We start from the raw sequence: 14630 nt of genomic DNA on the forward strand, positions 1-14630 counted from the left end.
CTTTTACGAATTACAGCAAACCTACCTCCTTTTTGCAATCAGTAGCTTTGCTCTAGGCTACAACTCTTCAGATTACATGTGGAGAACAAAGCATTTTTGTTTTTTATTGCTGATTCCTTGTTGTAGGTACTGCAGTGAGAAACATAAACTGATGGCAGATAAGGGCAATATGGCACACCTACTTTGCCTATCTCACTGCTTTCTGAACAAATTATAGATATCTATTACTATCTGGCAGTTAGTCCATAGAATAAAGGCCATAAATATCAATCGGGGTTTGATTCTATTGGCCTACTTTGTACTCTGAGCACTTCACTTAAACAGCTAGTACTACTGTTCACAAAGCAGAGAACTAAAAAGCAAAGGATTGCTTCTTACTCCTTTAGCCAAGCTTCAGTGTTCCTTTTCTAAATGGCATGTTCACCTTTTTTTCCTCTTTCATCCAAGGTGATTATCACCATGATCACTGATTAATCGTATTGAAAAACACACACAAAAAAGGATGATACTTTAATCATACTGCATTCATCCAGCTAGTCTCCTTCTGAGAAGACCTGAGTCTGATACAGTAGCTCCCGTTAAGTGGGGCATCACAGCATGATCAAGCAGTACACTCATATACTGTCACATCTTTGATGTCATTGCCTGACTTATGTCACCATCTGCAGCTCAAAAACTACATTAGAGTTCTCCTCCTTTGCATAGAGAGAGATAAAACCTTATGACCCCCATAACACAATTTCAACAATCATCTCTAGTGCCAGAAGCAGGAATGGCCAGCCTCATGTTAGCTTCCTTGGAGAGAGAAGAGGAGGTTCCAGATGGTCAGTCGACCAGTCAGGACCATGCAAGTTGCTAAAACTGCCATGCTCAGGGATGGCATGAACATCAAAAGCTGGAGTTGGGAATGTAGACAATAGTGTTGATAAAGTCCTGATAAGATTTACAACATTTTTTAAGGACAATCATCATAGGTTTATAAGTTCATCGGTAAGTATGAGGCTAGTTACCCTTGTGAGCTATTTTAAGCCTGGCCAGTTTCCCTTTTTGTGCTCAAAATAACCTACCCCATTGGGTTAGAGATTGGCCTTACCCATCCCATGGTCAATAATTATATATTAAACCTAATGAGAATAACTGGGGTCATACCACAGATAATTTGCGATAACCCATACATGGGATAAAGCATTTATGAGCTGCCTCTGTCCATTAGTAGTACAGGGGGCAGTCCTGGGGTAAATTTTCTGTTTCCCATCCATAGATCTAAGTTGCGCTTGATAATAGACAGGGATGCACTTTGTTTTATGTGCATGTAGAATCTGTTCTATAGCACCAGTATCCTCTGCTAAATATACATGTGTCTCAAAACCATTCTGTTGATGTTGTAGAAGTGGTTTAAATCCCTAGACTGAGTATTTCTGATGCCATTTGACTTGTTGAAGTGCAGTAAATCCATCAGTAATGGGTCAGAGGATGCTTTGTATGCCAGATACAGATCACCTCTGTTTGTAGGATACTCAGTATAGTGATAGGGCTTTGAGCTGGTCCATGTAGAACATGTTGTTTAGGTCTTGCATTCCATTAGCAAGGTATCTCTGTGGGCATTCCACATGCATTTTTTCCAGATACATATTATCAGTATTAGCAATATTATCTGTATTGGTAATGATATTATTTGACACATCCCTTTCAGGGAAAACAAAGATCAGATATTGAAAGTAAAGGAGTACAGGCAAGTATTGTTCTTTTAGAATTATGCTTTAATTCAGTTAGTGCTCCTTATTTACATATTTTCATTTAAATGTAACTGGTATTGTATGAAGAGATTTTGGTGCCAGTCAGAGCTGTTGACCACAAGCCTGCTGCTGTAGGTTAGACCAGTCAGGGAAAGTAAACTGTGTTTTCTGAAACAGCTACTCTACTCCTGAGCAGACCTGACTCTGATGCAATGGCTCCCTTTAAGTGTGGCATTACAGGATGATCAAGCAGTGGGCAATGATGTATGGCTATTAGGTACATAATGTTTATATCTGTTAATTCTGTGTGCATATGTGAATGGATGTGCTGTAGGAGATGCTAATGTATGTTGTCGCATATGTGAATGTCCCACTGAAGATGTATGTATGTGGGTAATTAGGACGGAAGGTGTACACTATGTACAGTGTGATGTGCAAGGTATACATGCTTGTTGCCCTCACAATAATAGACAGGTGTGTGTGTGTGTGTGTGTGTGTGTGTGTGTGTGTGTGTGTGTGTGTGTGTGTGTGTGTGTATGTGTGTGTGTGTGTGTGTGTGTGTGTGTATATATATATATATATATATATATATATATATATATATATATATATATATATGCCTGTGTGTGTGTGTGTGTGTGTGTGTGTGTGTGTGTGTGTGTGTGTGTGTGTGTGTGTGTATGTGTGTGTGTGTCTGCCTGCTGGCCGCAGTGTAATGGGCAAGCATAGAGCAGCAGTGGACTGACATGAGATTTCTTGGCTGATGATGGACATTGTGTCAGTATACTGAGTTTCAGATATGGTTAATGATGTAATGACCAAACAGCAGTTGTGTTGGTCCACATTAACCAAGCAGCATTTTTTGCAGAGAAGTGACCACTGTTTCCTTAATATCCAGTACAGTGTGGATGCCTGTGTGAGCAAGGGAACATAATAGGGAAGTGTGAAGTGCAAATGGAGTAATAGCAGTTTGCTGCCCTGTTGAGGGGATGGGGGATGTTTGACAATGCAGAGGCTTCCTACATTTGCTAGACGAGTGACCTGAGCTGGCATATCTCTGGCATACTTCCATAGCTTTACTTTCACTAAGCCAGTGCAAACCCACTTTATGCAAAGTCCTGTGTGTGTGTGTGTGTGTGTGTGTGTGTGTGTGTGTGTGTGTGTGTGTGTGTGTGTGTGTGTGTGTGTGTGTGTGTGTGTGTGTGTGTTGGTCTTTGTAAATGTTGCATGGATGTTACGCATAGTGCAATGGAAAACTACACAGAGAAAAACTGTGGCAATACCTGACTGATGCCTGGTGGTAGATACCTGACTGATGCCTGATGGTAGTCAGCAGGTGTTAGTTTAGCCACTTGATCTGGTTCCTAGTAGGTATTGTAATGTGTTGAGACATGGACAGCTCTCTGTAATTTCTTAGTGTAGTGCATATGTATATATGTAATTCAGATAGCCTAAGACTGTTCAGTAGCAGGTGAGCTGTAAGAGTGCACAGTGGCAGGTGTGGTGTAAGACTGCTCAGTAGGAGGTGTAAGGTAAGAGTGTACAGAGACAGGTGTGTTATAAGAGTGTTCATTAGAAGGTGTGTTGTAAGATGGCGTAAGTGTGTTCAGTAGATGGTGTGGTGTAAGATGGTGTAAGAGTGTTCAGTAGCAGGTGAGGTGTAAGACTGTTCATTAACAGGTGTGGTGAAAGAGTGTTCAGTGGCAGATGTGGTGTAAGAATGTATAGTAGCAGGTGTGATGTAAGAGTGTTCAGTGGCAGGTGTGGTATGAGTGTTCACTAGTAGGTGTGGTGTAATATAGTTCAGTGCCAAGTGTGGTGTAATATTGTATGGTAGCAGGTGAGGTGTAAGAGCGTACAGTAGCAGGTGTAATGTAAGACTGTTCAGTAGCAGATGAGGTGTAACATTGTAAAGTGTCAGGTGTGGTGTACAACTGTTTTGTCACAGGTGTGGCGTAAGATTGTTCAGTGGCAGTTGAGGTGTGACAGTGTTCATTAGCAGGTGATGTGTAAGAGTGTTCAGTAGCAGGTGATGTGTAAGAGTGTTCAGTGGCAGGTGATGTGTAAGAATAGTCAGTAAGAGGTGATGTGTACAAGTGTTCAGTAGCAGGTGTGGTGTAAGATTGTTCAGTGGCAGTTGAGGTGTAACAGTGTTCAGTAGCAGGTGATGTGGAAGAGTGTTCAGTGGCAGGTGAGGTGTAAGAGTAGTCCGTAAGAGGTGAGGTGCAAGAGTGTTCAGTAGGAAGTGTGAGGTAAGAGTGTTCAGTAGCAGTTGTGATGTAATAGTGTTCAGTAATACGGGATGTGTAAAAGTGTTCAGTGTCAGGTGAGGTGTAAGAGTGTTCAGTAAGAGGTGAGGTGTAAGATTGTTCAGTAGGAGGTGTGAGGTAAGAGTGTTCAGTAGCAGGTGTGGTGTAAGAATGTTCAGCAGCAGGTGAGGTGTAACAGTGTTCAGTAGCAGGTGAGGTGTAAGAGTGTTCAGTAATGGATGAGGTGTAAGAGCGTTCAGTAGGAGGTGTGAGGTAAGAGTGTTCAGTAGCAGGTGTGATGTGAGAGTGTTCAGTAGCAGCTGAGGCGTAAGAGTGTTCAGTGGCAGGTGAGGTGTGAGAGTGTTCAATAACAGGTGAGGTGTAAGAGTGTTCAGTGGAAGGTGAGGTGTAAGAGTGTTCAGTAACAGGTGAGGTGTAAGAGTGTTCAGTAGCAGGTGAGGTATAAGAATGTTCAGTAACAGGTGCTATGTAAGAGTGTTCAACAGCAGGCAAAGTATAAGAGTGTTCAGTAGAAGGTGTGATGTAAAAGTGGTCATTAGCAGGTGTGATGTAGGAGTGTTCAGTAGCAGGTGAGGTGTAAATGTTCAATAGCAGGTGAGGTGTAAGTGTGTTAAGTAGCAGGTGAGGTGTAAGATTGTTCAGTAACAGGTAAGGTATAAGATTGTTCAGTAACAGGTGAGGTGTAAGATTGTTCAGTAACAGGTGAGGTGTAAGAGTGTTCAGTGGCAGATGAGGTGTAAGAGTGTTCAGTAAAAGGTGAGGTATAAGAGTGTTCAGTAGGAGGTGTGAGGTAAGAGTGTTCAGTAGCAGGTGTGATGTAAGAGTGTTCAGTAGCAGTTGAGATGTAAGAGTTTTCAGTAACAGGTGAGGTGTAAATGTTCAGTAGCAGGTGTAATGTAAGAGTGTTCAGTAGCAGGTGAGGCATAAGAGTGTTCAGTAGGAGGTGTGAGGTAAGAGTGGTCAGTAGCAGGTGTGATGCAAGAGTGTTCAGTAACAGGTGAGATGTAAGAGTGTTGAGTAGGAGGTGTGAGGTAAGAGTGGTCAGTAGAAGGTGTGATGTAAGAGTGTTCAGTAGCAGGTGTGGTGAAAGAGTGTTCAGTAACAGGTGAGGTGTAAATGTTCAGTAGCAAGTGAGGTGTAAGAGTGTTCAGTAGCAGGTGTGGTGTAAGAGTGTTCAGTAACAGGTGAGGTGTAAATGTTCAGTAGCAGGTGAGGTGTAAGAGTGTTCAGTAGCAGGTGTGGTGTAAGAGTATTCAGTAGCAGGTGAGGTGTAAGAGTGTTCAGTAACAGGTGTGGTGTAAGAGTATTCAATAGCAGGTGAGGTGTAAGAGTGTTCAGTAGGGGGTGTGAGGTAAGAGTGATCAGTAGGAGGTGTGAGGTAAGAGTGTTCAGTAGCAGGTGTGATGTAAGAGTGTTCAGTAGCAGTTGAGATGTAAGAGTTTTCAGTAACAGGTGAGGTGTAAATGTTCAGTAGCAGGTGTAATGTAAGAGTGTTCAGTAGCAGGTGAGGCATAAGAGTGTTCAGTAGGAGGTGTGAGGTAAGAGTGGTCAGTAGCAGGTGTGATGCAAGAGTGTTCAGTAACAGGTGAGATGTAAGAGTGTTGAGTAGGAGGTGTGAGGTAAGAGTGGTCAGTAGAAGGTGTGATGTAAGAGTGTTCAGTAGCAGGTGTGGTGAAAGAGTGTTCAGTAACAGGTGAGGTGTAAATGTTCAGTAGCAAGTGAGGTGTAAGAGTGTTCAGTAGCAGGTGTGGTGTAAGAGTGTTCAGTAACAGGTGAGGTGTAAATGTTCAGTAGCAGGTGAGGTGTAAGAGTGTTCAGTAGCAGGTGTGGTGAAAGAGTGTTCAGTAACAGGTGAGGTGTAAATGTTCAGTAGCAAGTGAGGTGTAAGAGTGTTCAGTAGCAGGTGTGGTGTAAGAGTGTTCAGTAACAGGTGAGGTGTAAATGTTCAGTAGCAGGTGAGGTGTAAGAGTGTTCAGTAGCAGGTGTGGTGTAAGAGTGTTCAGTAACAGGTGAGGTGTAAATGTTCAGTAGCAGGTGAGGTGTAAGAGTGTTCAGTAGCAGGTGTGGTGTAAGAGTATTCAGTAGCAGGTGAGGTGTAAGAGTGTTCAGTAACAGGTGTGGTGTAAGAGTATTCAATAGCAGGTGAGGTGTAAGAGTGTTCAGTAGGGGGTGTGAGGTAAGAGTGATCAGTAGGAGGTGTGAGGTAAGAGTGGTCAGTAGCAGGTGTGATGTAAGAGTGTTCAGTAACAGGTGAGGTGTAAGTGTGTTCAGTAGTAGGTGTGAGGTAAGAGTGGTCAGTAGCAAGTGTGATGTAAGAGTGTTCAGTAACAGGTGAGGTGTAAGAGTGTTCAGTAGCAGATGAGGTGTAAGAGTGTTCAGTAAAAGGTGAGGTATAAGAGTGTTCAGTAGGAGGTGTGAGGTAAAGGTGTTCAGTAGCAGGTGTGATGTAAGAGTGTTCAGTAGCAGGTGAGATGTAAGAGTTTTCAGTAACAGGTGAGGTGTAAATGTTCAGTAGCAGGTGTGATATAAGAGTGTTCAGTAGCAGGTGAGGCATAAGAGTGTTCAGTAGGAGGTGTGAGGTAAAAGTGGTCAGTAGAAGGTGTGATGTAAGAGTGTTCAGTAGCAGGTGTGGTGAAAGAGTGTTCAGTAAAAGGTGAGGTGTAAATGTTCAGTAGCAGGTGAGGTGTAAGAGTGTTCAGTAGCAGGTGTGGTCTAAGACTGTTCAGTAACAGGTGAGGTGTAAATGTTCAGTAGCAGGTGAGGTGTAAGAGTATTCAGTAGCAGGTGAGGTGTAAGAGTGTTCAGTAGGAGGTGTGAGGTAAGAGTGGTCAGTAGCAGGTGTGGTGAAAGAGTGTTCAGTAACAGGTGAGGTGTAAATGTTCAGTAGCAAGTGAGGTGTAAGAGTGTTCAGTAGCAGGTGTGGTGTAAGAGTGTTCAGTGACAGGTGAGGTGTAAATGTTCAGTAGCAGGAGAGGTGTAAGAGTGTTCAGTAGCAGGTGTGGTGTAAGAGTGTTCAGTAACAGGTGAGGTGTAAATGTTCAGTAGCAGGTGAGGTGTAAGAGTGTTCAGTAGCAGGTGTGGTGTAAGAGTATTCAGTAGCAGGTGAGGTGTAAGAGTGTTCAGTAGCAGGTGTGGTGTAAGAGTATTCAATAGCAGGTGAGGTGTAAGAATGTTCAGTAGGAGGTGTGAGGTAAGAGTGATCAGTAGGAGGTGTGAGGTAAGAGTGGTCAGTAGCAGGTGTGATGTAAAAGTGTTCAGTAACAGGTGAGGTGTAAGTATGTTCAGTAGTAGGTGTGAGGTAAGAGTGGTCAGTAGCAAGTGTGATGTAAGAGTGTTCAGTAACAGGTGAGGTGTAAGAATGTTCAGTAGCAGATGAGGTGTAAGAGTGTTCAGTAAAAGGTGAGGTATAAGAGTGTTCAGTAGGAGGTGTGAGGTAAAGGTGTTCAGTAGCAGGTGTGATGTAAGAGTGTTCAGTAGCAGGTGAGATGTAAGAGTTTTCAGTAACAGGTGAGGTGTAAATGTTCAGTAGCAGGTGTGATATAAGAGTGTTCAGTAGCAGGTGAGGCATAAGAGTGTTCAGTAGGAGGTGTGAGGTAAGAGTGGTCAGTAGAAGGTGTGATGTAAGAGTGTTCAGTAGCAGGTGTGGTGAAAGAGTGTTCAGTAACAGGTGAGGTGTAAATGTTCAGTAGCAGGTGAGGTGTAAGAGTGTTCAGTAGCAGGTGTGGTGTAAGACTGTTCAGTAACAGGTGAGATGTAAATGTTCAGTAGCAGGTGAGGTGTAAGAGTATTCAGTAGCAGGTGAGGTGTAAGAGTGTTCAGTAGGAGGTGTGAGGTAAGAGTGATCAGTAGGAGGTGAGAGGTAAGAGTGGTCAGTAGCAGGTGTGATGTAAGAGTGTTCAGTAACAGGTGAGGTGTAAGTGTGTTCAGTAGTCGGTGTGAGGTAAGAGTGGTCAGTAGCAAGTGTGATGTAAGAGTGTTCAGTAACAGGTGAGGTGTAAGAGTGTTCAGTAAGAGTTATGAGGTAAGAGTGGTCAGTAGCAGGTGTGATGTAAGAGTGTTCAGTAGCAGGTGTGGTGTAAGAGTGTTCATTAACAGGTGAGGTGTAAGAGTGCTCAGTAGCAGGTGAGGTGTAAGAGTGTTCAGTAACAGGTGAGGTGTAAGAGTGTTCAGTAGGAGGTGTGAGGTAAGAGTGGTCAGTAGCAGGTGTGATGTAAGAGTGTTCAGTAGCAGGTGTGGTGTAAGAGTGTTCAGTAACAGGTGAGGTGTAAGAGTGTTCAGTAGCAGGTGAGGTGTAAGAGTGTTCAGTAGCAAGTGTGATATAAGAGTGTTCAGTAACAGGTGTAGTATAAGAGTGTTCAGTAACAGGTTAGGTGTAAATGTTCAGTAGCAGGTGAGGTGTAAGAGCATTCAGTAGCAGGTGTGGTGTAAGAGTGTTCAGTAACAGGTGAGGTGTAAGAGTGTTCAACAGCAGGTGTGGTGTAAGAGTGTTCAGTAACAGGTGAGGTGTAACTGTGTTCAGTAGCAGGTGAGGTGTAAGATTGTTCAGTAACAGGTGAGATGTAGGAGTTCTCAGTAACAGGTGAGGTGTAAGAGTGTTCAGTAGCAGGTGAGGTGTAAGAGTGTTCAGTAACAGATGAGGTGTAAGAGTGCTCAGTAGGAGGTGTGAGCTAAGAGTGGTCAGTAGCAGGTATGATGTAAGAGTGGTCAGTAGTAGGTGTGATGTAAGAGTGGTCAGTAGCAAATGTGGTGTAAGAGTGTTCAGTAACTGGTTAGGTGTAAATGTTCAGTAGCAGATGAGGTGTAAGAGCGTTCAGTAGCAGGGGCAGGTGAGGAGCAGATGTACACTGACGAGGTTATTATAAACAACAGATATCAGTTTTAACTGAACTGACCAGGATGAAGTGAACAACATTAAGATGAATGAAATGGTCATAGAAATTATTGCCAGAATCCTGTATGGATTCTGGGCAGTGCCATAGCTGCTCATTTTAAAACAGGCACTCTTTTATTTGTTTGCTAACACATTTTCTGAAATATTCCTTTGAGATGAAGGGGCAATGAGAGTGTGAATGAGGCAGCAGATTTCACAAGAATGGGATTTGTTCATCTTTCCCTCATGTGATGTATACTTTTTATCTCAGTGAATGCAGCTGTGCTGTGCATGTGTGTGGGGTGTATCCAATGCATGCTACAAAAGGAGCACTTATCTCTGTGTTTATGGGTATTACAGCATGTGTGTGTGTGTGTGTGTGTGTGTGTGTGTGTGTGTGTGTGTGTGTGTGTGTGTGTGTGTGTGTGTGTGTGTGTGTGCCTTGTGTTGTGCTGATTTTGTTTGTGTGGTGTGTTACATGTGTGGGTGGCTGTCAGTGTACAGTATTTTTTGCCATGGTTATTGGTGGTTTAGCCACAGCTGAGGTGCTTTGGTTGGTCCCTTGTAGTTGCATCACTGCATTATGGAGAGATGCAGTCTTATCTACACTGGTAGTGTGTGCCCGGTTATTAGTCAAACGGCATTGTTGCTGTTTTTTGCTGCTACAGCTGCTGGAGTTTGGGTCATGACTTTACAGTAACCTATTACCGGTTCCCCTTTAGCCAATGAAGCATCACAATCCAGAGATATGATTAGTTCTCTATGGTTCATGGTACTCTTTTTAATAAGTGTGTGTCAGAGGGTTGTGAATGTCTGCCTGATTGACATTAGGAGTGCTTTTATGTGAGAGCTTTGCCTGCAATAACATTGTGTAAATACATCCCTCACATACCTTATCAGTTTGTTAAGAATTAGCTGATTGTCAGCAAGCATTACGCAATGTCTACATATCTACCAAGCTGGTTAACAGAGATAGTGCAAAAGTTCATAGCAATGGCAGCAGGCCCTTTTTTATTGGTTACATGGTTTTGGTGAGAATATAAAGTAAAGTCAGGAGTGTCTGATTTGCAACACTGGGGCAATGTTTGTCACTGCACAAACTGTTTGTCCTGTGTGCAACTAGATATTGGTAAAATTTTTTGGGTGGTTTTACAAGAAAAATGTCAGCTCAAAGTGCTTGCAGTGAAAGCACTTGAGGAGAAACTACAGATGTATACCCTGACAATTTACAGATAAAGTATTTAGGGAGGTATTCTGAAGTTAGTCTAAACAGTAGCTAATCAAGCAGTACTTCATCAAAAGAAAGAATTAGCTTTTTGAAAATGAATAGTGGGGATTCACTTAAGTGGCTAATACCTGGCTACTATGAATGAATAGTGGGGAGTTTACCTAAGTGGCTACTACCTGGCTACTATGAATGAATAGTGGGGAGTTCACCTAAGTGGCTACTACCTGGCTACTATGAATGAATAGTGGGGATTCACTTAAATGGCTACTACCTGACTACTATGAATGAATAGTGGGATTCACTTAAGTGGCTACTACCTGGCTACTATGAATGAATAGTCGGATTCACGTAAGTGGCTAATACCTGGCTGCTACTCATGCTGGGATCACCATAGCCACACACTGCTGTAAAGTACATTATTAGATAATTAACAAACATTAATTAACTTCTAGGTGCAGTTGTGAAACACAAAATGCAGTTTGTTGCATGTTTTGTAATTATATTCCATCTTTTTGTGTACTAGGAAGACAGTAAGGAAAGTTAAAGTGAATTTACATGAACATTTTAGTGAAATTAAGTGTAGCTCACCATTTAGTGCTTTCAGGAAATTTTTACTAATATCTTGTGGGAACATTGATTCATTCAAATGTGTAGTGTTGTGCAATCCTTTTGATAAATTGGATAAAAATGTGGAATACACATCATCGTTATCAACCCCCCTTTTAACCATGTTCTACTTGTGGTCGGGGTGTGGTGTCAACTGCCACCATCTCTCTGTTGTCAGCGTCACCTTCTTTGACACTCATGCTTGATTGTCACAGGACTTCTCTCATCCAATCCATCTCATCCAATCCATCTGCCTCTTTTGGACACCCTCATTTCTGCTTACCTTCTTCCTGTCTGTCCTAAATCTTCACTAGATTGTCTTTTGATTTTCTGCACATGTGCCCAAACCATTGTAATCTGTTCTCTTTCACCTTCTATGCAATTGGAGCTACTTTGACTTCTGCCCATATGTCTTAATTTCTTTGTCTGTCCCAGAGTGTCCATCCTACCACTCATCTCAGGCACTTTATCTCCATCACTTTTAGATTCCTCAACTGCTCTGCCTTTACTGCCATTGTTTCTGCACCATACAGCAGTACTGGTTGCACCGCTGTTTCATACACCTTATTCTTCAGCTTCCTTGGCATTCTTTTGTCATGCACTACACCTGACACTCTGTGCCAATTAGCTGCAACTCCTCTGATTCTATCTTTCACATCCACATTCAGACTTTCATTTTCCCTCAACCACACCAACAGATACTTGAAGCTGTTAAACGGTTCAACTGTTTTCCCTTCTATCTCAGTTCTCAGCTTCTTCTTCTGATTCCCCCAATTTGGTGCCACTACAACTGTTTTATCTGTACTCAGTTTCATCCCATGTTTCTTCAGTTTTGCATTCCATTTCCCCATCCTTTGCTGATGTTCTTGTTCAGAGTCTTCTTGTAGTGTCACATCATCTGCATACAGCAACTTTGTTGATCTGTCCCCTCCAACCAATTAGCTAATGCAGTCCTTCACCAGTATGAACAGCAGTGGGCTCAGAGTTGAATCCTGTGCACAACCACTCCCAGTAGGCACCCCTCTATGAAACCAAACACTATTTGTCCTCAAGTCATTGGGTCCTTGTACATAGCCTGCACTAATTCTACCAATGTTTCTGGGACTTTGAATCACTGCAGCACTGCCAAATTAGCTTTACTGGCACCTTGTCCTATGCTTTCTCCAAGTCTAGGAATGCCCAGTAAGCCTCTTTCCTCATTCTAGTTTCTTCTCAAGTATCTACTTCACTGCAAGCATTGGGTCAGTTGTGATGCATCCTGATCTGAATCCAAACTGCTCATCTCCAATTTATTTTTCTAACACTCTGCATATTCATTTATCACTCACCCTCTGCAGAACTTTCATGCAGTGTGACAGGACCTAAATATCATGCTCCATGCAATAAAGTTCCCAGAAGGCATTACCAATTTGTACACCTGCTTGGCCAACATTGTTAGAAATGCATTCACACATGTCTATAGTATAAGAATTAAAAGGAAAAAAATAAAAACAGATGTTACTTCTCCGACAGTAGAGTTGGTATGAGTAACAAAAAGTTTGATACCTCTGTATTGCCCACAGTTGTGAATGTTCCCTTTGTTCTTATATACTGGCACTAGTATACTTATTCTCCACTCATCTTGTATACATCTTTCTTTCCATACTGCTAAAATTACCCTCAGGAGGCATTACTCCCCTGTCTCACTCATCTTTTATCATGTCTGCTGTGACCTCATCTGAGCCTGCTGCGTTACCTGACTTCATTTTCCTTAGTGCTGTTCTTACTTCTTCTATGGTGGGCTCCTCCTCAAATGCATTATTTACTGGGAAATCACAGTTTATTCTGAAATACGTTACACTTTGTTCTAGGTTTGAACACTGCAGGCAGTTTGGGTATTTAACTTTATTTAAGCTGTTTTTCTAGTTATCCCATTTGGGGTGTTATTTTAATGAACATGAGTTTTCACTTAATGAGATAATTAATTTTACTTAGTATAATGTGTTAAAAAACTTTAACATCATTTCTGAATTACAGCCCTTAGAAAGTATTTTTATGTTGAGATGTCAGCTTGTTTGGACTAACATTAAAGTGTCATCTTTTTGATTCAGCCTTTTTTCTCTTTTGTGATTTTCATATAGACATTTTTTTTAATCTTGCTTGATGTTTATACTTCCTGAATAACTGCATGAAGCCATTCCAAATAAAGCCATTTCAAATGTTGCCTCCCAGTGTTCTCACACTTTCCATGAATAAAGCTCCCCCACATTTATTCTTAAACTGTACTTAGCAACTTTAAGGAATGGGGTTATGATCTGTTCTGTCTTGTTTTGTTTATAGGTGGAACTAAATGCTGATAGTTTTATTTATTATATTTTTACTCAGATTTGCATTTTTTATCTTTTATGAATGACTGTTTTCTTCTATAGGTACCACAACTGAAAGATCCCTGCCCTAAAGAATTAAGGAAATCTGAACATTTTTGATAAAGAGTCTACTCTACCACTGACGATTCTATTGTCTACTATTTGACACACAAAAAAGGTTAAAAAGGTATGTAATGAAAAATTATTCCTTTCCCAGAAACAAAAATAAAAAGGGTACTGTATGTTCTTGAATTATTTCCTTTGTTTGTATTGCACATATTAATTTACCCTGACCCCATGTGCAAAAATGGGAAAAGAGGTTGTGGATGGATAGAAGGATGGATGGATGGAAGGATGGATGGATGGATGGATGGATGGATGGATGGATGGATATTAATTTATTTATCCCCCATTTACCCTCTTAACCCATTTAATTCAGTTTAGGGTCATGGGGAAGCCAGAATTTATCTAGGTGCTCACCTGATACAGGTCAGGTTATGAGAACACTAGTCACCCTCGTAGCTTTCTTTCTAAATTTATAAACTTGTTTGTGTAAAACCAGTATTTTTAGAAACAATGTTATTTGAATTAGGATCTGCAAGTGGAAACAGAACTGCAAGTGGCTGCAACATAGAATGTAAAATGGACTTTTAGTGGTGTAGTTGCAATGAGAATAAGTGAGTGAAGATTGCTCTAGGAATGAGGGCTCATTATTGAAATGTTGGAACTCATAATGTCAAATTTAAACACATGGAAAAAAAAAACATTGAAACTTAGGAGGAGACCGAATTTCAAATATGAACATTCTCCGTTAAATGTCTTTTTTGCAAGGGACAAGCCCCCCTGCACTTCCTGATGTGAGGAGAAAAAGCCCCCCCACACTTCCCAAACTTATATATACCAACTCCAAGATTACCATACCTCAGTGTTCCAGGAAATGGCCATCTTGAACTAAATGCATGTAACTGCACTTTTTTAGCCATTCGGTCTCCATGTTTTGGGACATGCTGTAGCAGATCTTGAGATTTCAAATGGTTACCAGGAATGAGTTTATCAAGTCTTGCAAGTGAGTATACCTATTGCAATAATAAAATGATCCTTTGTTTCCAGTAACATGATTTATATTTTATCCCCATCTTGTGACATTGGGGACTTTGACCCTCACCCCTCCATCATATCAACATCCTTCTTGGTGACATCCCTTCTGGGGAAAGGGGATAAATAAACAAAAAATGTAGCTTCAATGAGTTTGCTCTTGACATTGAGGACTGCTGTAGTCTGAACAAGCAGAAAATGAATATGTATTGTAGTTAAAAACAGTATTTATGTCTTATGGGCATGACTTAAAATTCCAGAATAAAATTACTTTTAATAGTATAAAAGATACTGTACAGCAGGTAAGACCATGTTGGCTAATCACAAGGCTAGGCAGTCACAGCTACATAGTATTTGTAACAGAATAATATTTTGTGAATAAAATAAGTAGCTTTATAGTTTAAAGAACTGCTCATTATATTTGTTTTTTTTTGGCTCAAGCCGAAAGAAGAAGAAGAAGAAGTGGATTATCTTCTAACA

At 41.3% G+C, this 14630-nt stretch overlaps 1 protein-coding gene across 2 annotated transcripts in view; it reads left to right on the forward strand.

Annotated features, from left to right (window-relative positions):
- SCNN1A (sodium channel epithelial 1 subunit alpha) overlaps positions 1-14630 on the forward strand; it is a 307957-nt gene that overhangs the window by 118750 nt on the left and 174577 nt on the right. For both annotated transcript variants that reach the window (XM_044079561.1, XM_044079562.1), the window contains one exon: positions 13119-13242. The gene's annotated coding sequence lies outside the window, so the exon portion shown is untranslated. The remainder of the gene's footprint in view (positions 1-13118; positions 13243-14630) is intronic.

The sequence above is a fragment of the Protopterus annectens genome, chromosome 8.part0, assembly GCF_019279795.1.
Source record: "Protopterus annectens isolate FY-2018-M chromosome 8.part0, PAN1.0, whole genome shotgun sequence".
NCBI classification, from domain to species: domain Eukaryota; kingdom Metazoa; phylum Chordata; order Ceratodontiformes; family Protopteridae; genus Protopterus; species Protopterus annectens.